This window comes from Furipterus horrens, unplaced genomic scaffold (assembly GCF_987537825.1).
Source record: "Furipterus horrens unplaced genomic scaffold, mFurHor1.1.pri manual_scaffold_3, whole genome shotgun sequence".
Lineage (NCBI taxonomy): Eukaryota > Metazoa > Chordata > Mammalia > Chiroptera > Furipteridae > Furipterus > Furipterus horrens.
In genome coordinates this window covers 119,098,591-119,104,516 of record NW_028327173.1, presented here as the reverse complement: position 1 = coordinate 119,104,516, position 5,926 = coordinate 119,098,591, and the positions used below count along the sequence as shown (strand labels likewise).

General features: G+C 33.5%; 1 non-coding gene across 1 annotated transcript; it reads right to left on the bottom strand.

Moving 5' to 3' along the window:
• Window positions 1-5,540: 5,540 nt before the first annotated feature.
• On the bottom strand, window positions 5,541-5,676 carry LOC150015824 (small nucleolar RNA SNORA48). The gene has a single exon (XR_016510363.1). It is a non-coding gene; the product is annotated as a small nucleolar RNA SNORA48 (small nucleolar RNA).
• Between the last annotated feature and the right edge of the window lie 250 nt (window positions 5,677-5,926).

The following is a 5,926-nucleotide window of genomic DNA, read 5'->3' as shown; positions in this document are numbered from 1 at the left end:
AAAAATTAAAGAATCAACATTAATCTCTTCCAGAACATCCAGAAAAGGGGAAAATTTCCAACACATTTTATGAGACTGTTATTACCCTGATATCAAAACCAGATAAAAACAATAGAAAAAGAAAACTATAGGCCAATTTCTATGAGTAATACAGATGAAAAACCCTCAACAAAATATTAACAAATGAATTCATTAATATATATTATATAGTAACAAAGAAAAAGAATAATATAGCCTAATGCCTTTATTCCAGGGATACAAAGCCATCAATCTTTTAAAAATTCTATGTAACCTGCCAAATTAAAAGTCAAAGGAAGAAAAATCAAATGACTATACCAACCATGTAGAAAAAACATTTGTCAAAATTCTACATCAATTCACTATAAAAATTTTCAGAAGTCTACAAGTGCAGGGAAACTAACAATTTAATAACGATTATCTACAAAAACTTACTAAGCTCGATTTCTTGTCTCTTCAGCACAACAATATTTTTGCTTTGCTCTCTTTAAAGTTTCCTGTTTGACTTCAAAGCTTTGTGTAATATAATTTCAGAACTGAGTACAAATCTAAAGGTAAAGTCAGATGAGAATTGGGCTTAGGTGTCCTCCTTTTCCACCAAGGTCCTGACACTTAGTTTTGTCTCCTTAGCCCTGTGACACTGCCAAAGCTTGGGCTCAGGCCAAGCACACAGACTTGGGAGAGATCTCCAGGCTCTTGCTTCAGGCCCAGAATTGGTAAATACTTTGAGAAAAAAACAAATGACTGCAGGCTATTGACTCACCTCTTTGTGGTTTCCTCTTCTTTAGGGTCTGACTCCCAAGTTCTCACAGTCTCAGAGACTCTCTCATATATTCAGAGACTCTCCCATATATTTAGATTGATTTATTATTGTTTTATCATATTCAACTTTTTAAGTTTTTTTTCCAATTTTTTTTCTATATTTCTAGCTAGATCATTGGATTGCTGCAAACTACTTTATCTTCACTTAAAATGAAAGTTTTGAAGCAAGGGTTTCCAAAAGGGTAGAGAAGAAATTATCTCGAAGTAACATTGAGAACTGAAGAAGACACTGATCCTGTTATCTGATCCTGAAGGATGAAAAGTATTGGACAATGAGTAGCCTGGAAGAGAGCATCACAAAGAAAAATTGGATGTCAATTAATGCATAAGAAGAAGGAACAGTTAGCAATCATCCTAGAAAAATCTATAAAATGGAGCCCCAAAACCATGTAAAGCACATTTAACTGTTTCTTCCCACTGCTCTGTTCCATCAGATTTGCCGCTTCCATAGCTTTGATTATCCCTAATGCAGTTTATGCAGATCTAGCTATAAACAACAATGTTGCAAATTTAATATCTAGTCATGTTCTCCATGAGAAGTTCTGAATGTTATCCTTCAAGAAGATTATGTTCGGTGAAAAGAATGCCTTGTTAAATTTGAAAAAAAAGAAAAAAAAAAGTCTAAGAATGATGCTGTTTATAGATGAGAATGGATAGTCTACAATAGGGAATTTTGTACTTTTAAAGAATAGTCCTTATTATAGACTGAACCTACTAAAAACGCACATACATTTTTAAATAGTTTTAACAGTACTTCTGTTTTAAGAATTCAGCTAGCGCAAACCCCAGTATTATATTTGTGTAATCTCTTTAAGGGAAGTCCATAAAATGTGTTGATTACATATGGATATAGGCTAATATATATTGTATATGTTTTTCTGAATATAATGTGTTACTTCAGATGTTTGTGGTATTATGTTGGTAAAATTAAATTCCATTTCAGACTAAAACAGACCGAAAATGTACTATTTTATACAACTGAGAGTAGAAGATGGCACAATCAGTAATGTCATTAAAGTCTCAAGTTCCTTCTATTTTTCCATTTTAGCAACTTCAATAGAAATTCCATCAAAAGATACAGCCCCACGTGTCTGCCACATTACAGCCCCGAAATTCAAGGCTTTTCCCGCTGAATCAACATTGTTCATATACAATCATTTCCAAAGTTTTCTTTTTAATGGTATATTTTTAAAATCCTCACCCAAGGATATGTTTTTTGATTTTGGAGAGAGGAAGGGAGAGAGAGAGAGAGAAACATCCATGTGAGATAGAAATATCAATGGGTTGCCTCCCAAAGGCACTCTGACTGGGAACCCAACCCACAACCTCGGTACGTGCCCTGACAGCTGATTGAGTCTACAGCCTTTTGGTGTAGTGATGACGCTCCAACCAACTGAGCCAGACTTGGGCTAGAGCAACATTTTCTTTTTAGAAGTGAATATACCTTTCCTAGAATTACACTAACATCTCATTGAACAGAATTGTATTCCTCACTCCTAGCCACTCCAGTCACTGACAGGGGAAATAGAACTCCATAAGCATATCAAATCAATCAAAAATCTCCCACAAGGTTAGCGATGGAATCGGAGACCTTGGAAGCAAGTGTTTAAAAGCAAGGAGTGAAGCCTTCATAATATAGATTTCTGTTAGGGAGGATAGAAACAAGTGAGTAGATTAATGTTGCTTAATTACATTTTCGTTTCGTTTCGTTTCGGCAGCCGTCCGTTTCGAGAGACGATGGTGTAGCTTCTTAAGAGTCTATCTGCACCACCGGGAATGGTTGTGCAGTCCGACTCGGGAGTGACACGGTATCTGTCTCCTCCCGTGTTGAATCGACATCTTGCGATGACGCTGGAGTGTCCTCTCCAGTGAAGCTGAAGCTACAGAGCCTGGGCAGGGTGATATGGAGGGTCTGCTGTTGCCCATGCAGCAGACCCCCCCTCTCTTCACAGCTGAAGGGTCCAAGGGAAAGACAGAGTCAATACAGCTTGGCTTCAGGTGCGCCGCAGGAGTTGCCGGTGTTGACTACAACGTCAAACCGCCTTAGGGACTCCGGCTCCGGATTTTCTGTCGGGGTTTACTCCCTTAGCCTTTCCCCTGAAGAGGTATGCAAGGCAGCGGAGGTTTTTTGGAGTCAGAGTTTTCCTTCTCTGTTAATTACATTAAATATCCAGTAAATAACCATGGCTTTATTCTACGTAGTGCTCTAAATACTTTACATCTATTTCTATTTTACATCTTTTTTAAAAGACCCTATCATTTATGAATTGAAAAAGAAGTGAAATATGAAAAATGCATTTTACAGATAATTTGGTTTTTTTTTTTCAAATCTTTTATAATGAAACCAGGCATCTGTTCTCTCTCTTCCTATTACTGCTTAACTTTTTTGTTCACTTTTCTCTATGTTTCTTGAAAAGAAACAGACGTTATTCACAGAAGCTTTTTAGTCTTATTTCTGCTACACTGTAGATGCTTGAACTTTTTTCTCTTGATAATTTCTCAGTATTAATGTGAAAGAAAGCTACCTACAATCTTTTTGGCTAGAATTTGTTGAAAATATTATTTAATTACATCAGTTCTTCTCTGAAAACCTAAGCAGCTGGACTCAAATCAAAGAAGTAAAAAGGATAGTATATGTTTTGTGAAATTTTTTCAATAATTAGATATGCCGTTATCAAAAAGCATTTTTCCTCACAGAATTGAAATGGTTTTCTAAATTTAATGTATCTTTAATGTAATTTTAGGTGTATCTAACTTTAATGATTATATGAATTTGTGAGGATTTGTATACATAAAGTTAACTTTGGCCCCCGAAAAATAATTTAAAATACATTACTCATTGATGTAAAAAAAAAAAAAAAAAAGATATCTGAGATGTATATAAATGATACCTATTGTTTCTTTTCTAAAATTTCTTTATCAAACCTGAGCAATATATTTATTGTGGAAATAACCTGATATTTTAGTTAATTTTTTTCTTGTGATTAAAACTTTTAAGATCTACTCCTTGGGCAACCTTCCAACATGCAATTCAGCACTTTAACTGTAGTCACTATGCTGTGTGTTACATTCCTGTAACTTTTTATTTTGTAACTGGAAATTTGTACCCTTTGACCCACTTTATGCATTTCACTTACCCCAACTCTGGCAACCACCATTCTCTTCTCTGTATTTATGAACTTTGGTATTTTTGTTTGTTTTATTTGTTAATTCCACATATAATTGAGATCATATGGTATATGCCTTTCTCTGTCTGACTTATTTTACTTAGCATAATACCTTCTATGTCCATCCATGTTGTCTCATATGCCAAGATTCCATTCTTTATTTATAGGTGAATAACATTTCATTATACAGAATATTTTCTTTATCCATTCATCCATGGATGAACATTTAGGTTGTTTCCTTGTATTGGCTATTGTAAATAATGTTGTAATGGATAATGATCATATGGGTGCATATGCTTTTTGAATTAGTGTTTTTGTTTCCTTCAGATAAATACCCAGGTATAGAATTGCTGGATTATATGGTAGTTCTATTTTCAAATTTTTGAGGAACCTCCATACTGTTTTCCAGAGCAGCTGCACCAATTTACATTCCCACCAACAGTGCACAAGGGTTCCTTTTTCTTCACATCCTTGACAAGACTTGGCATTTCTTGTCTTTATGATAATAGACATTGTAACAGACATGAGGTGATATCTTATGCTGCTTTTGATTTAAATTTTCCTGAAGAATGGTGATATTGAGGAGCATTTTTTCATGTACCTTTTGCATATGTATGTCTTCTTAGGAAAAAAGCCTGTTCAGTACTTGTGCCCATTTTTTAGTTGAATTTTTTCTTTCTATTGAGTTGTAGAAGTTTTTAACATATTTTGGTGGTATAACCCCTAATCAAATATATGATTTGCAAATATTTTCTCCCAGTTGGTAAGATGCCTTTTCGTTTTGTTGATGGTTTTCTTTGCTTTGCAGAAGTTTTTTGGTTTATTGTAGACCTATTGATTTTTGCTTTTGTTATCTTTGTTTTTGGTGTCAAATTTAAAAAATTATTGACAAAGCCTATGTCAAAGGGTGTATTGTGTATATTTTCTTCTAGGATTTTTATGTGCTTGGGTCAATTTATTTTTGAATTGATATAAACATATGATTTTTTATGTATTAGTTTTATTTTTCCATTTTACTTATACCATCTATTTCCCCTAAATGATTTTTACAAATATTTTTGATCATTCCCTCTTTCCTTATAGACCACAAGACTGAAGGCAGGAAACCTGTAAATCTTGTATCAACAGGCATAGGCATTGAACATGAGAAAATGTGAAATAAATATTTGCTAAAAGCTAGAAACTACAAAAACATTGTCTTTTTGGACCACAAATATTTTGAATGTACTTATATACTTGCCAATTATGTTATATCAATTGTTCATACTTGTTTGTTTTGAAATAAGTCTTTATTTTTAAGTTTTAAAGTTATATCTAAGAAGTTAAATCATTTTTAACCTGATGCTGGGTAGAGATGGGAAAAGGTTAAAAAAAAAGTGGGAACTATAATAACATAAACAATAAAAACAAATTAATTTTAAAAAATTACTAACTCAAAAACAATGGACTGGAATGAAAATTTAGGTGGGACCAGGTCCCTCAAGATGTTTGGTTTTTAAAGAAATTCATTAAGATTTTTTATTTTTTACTAATCCATGTGTCCAAGGCATGAACCAGGCATGGACACAAACCAAAAGCCAACCTGTAATAAACAGGGAGTTACTTTGTCCCTGACTGATACGAGACAAGCACCACCTAACCAGGTGCAACTCTACCCAGGTCAGGGACAGAACTTCATTAACTTTTATCTGAATTTACAAGTTTTGTGTATATATAATAGAAATTTGGAAAAGATAAATAAAATATAGTGAAAAAAATTTTAAGACATTTATTTTAAAGCACAATATTTTATTTTGGATTTTATTTTAAAAGCTTTCTTATTGTTTGTGAAGTAAACATACTTTTAATAAATTTTAGGAGAGTCATCATCCTTCACACAAATGACTTTAGACAATGCATCAAGTTTGCCTTTGGGTGAG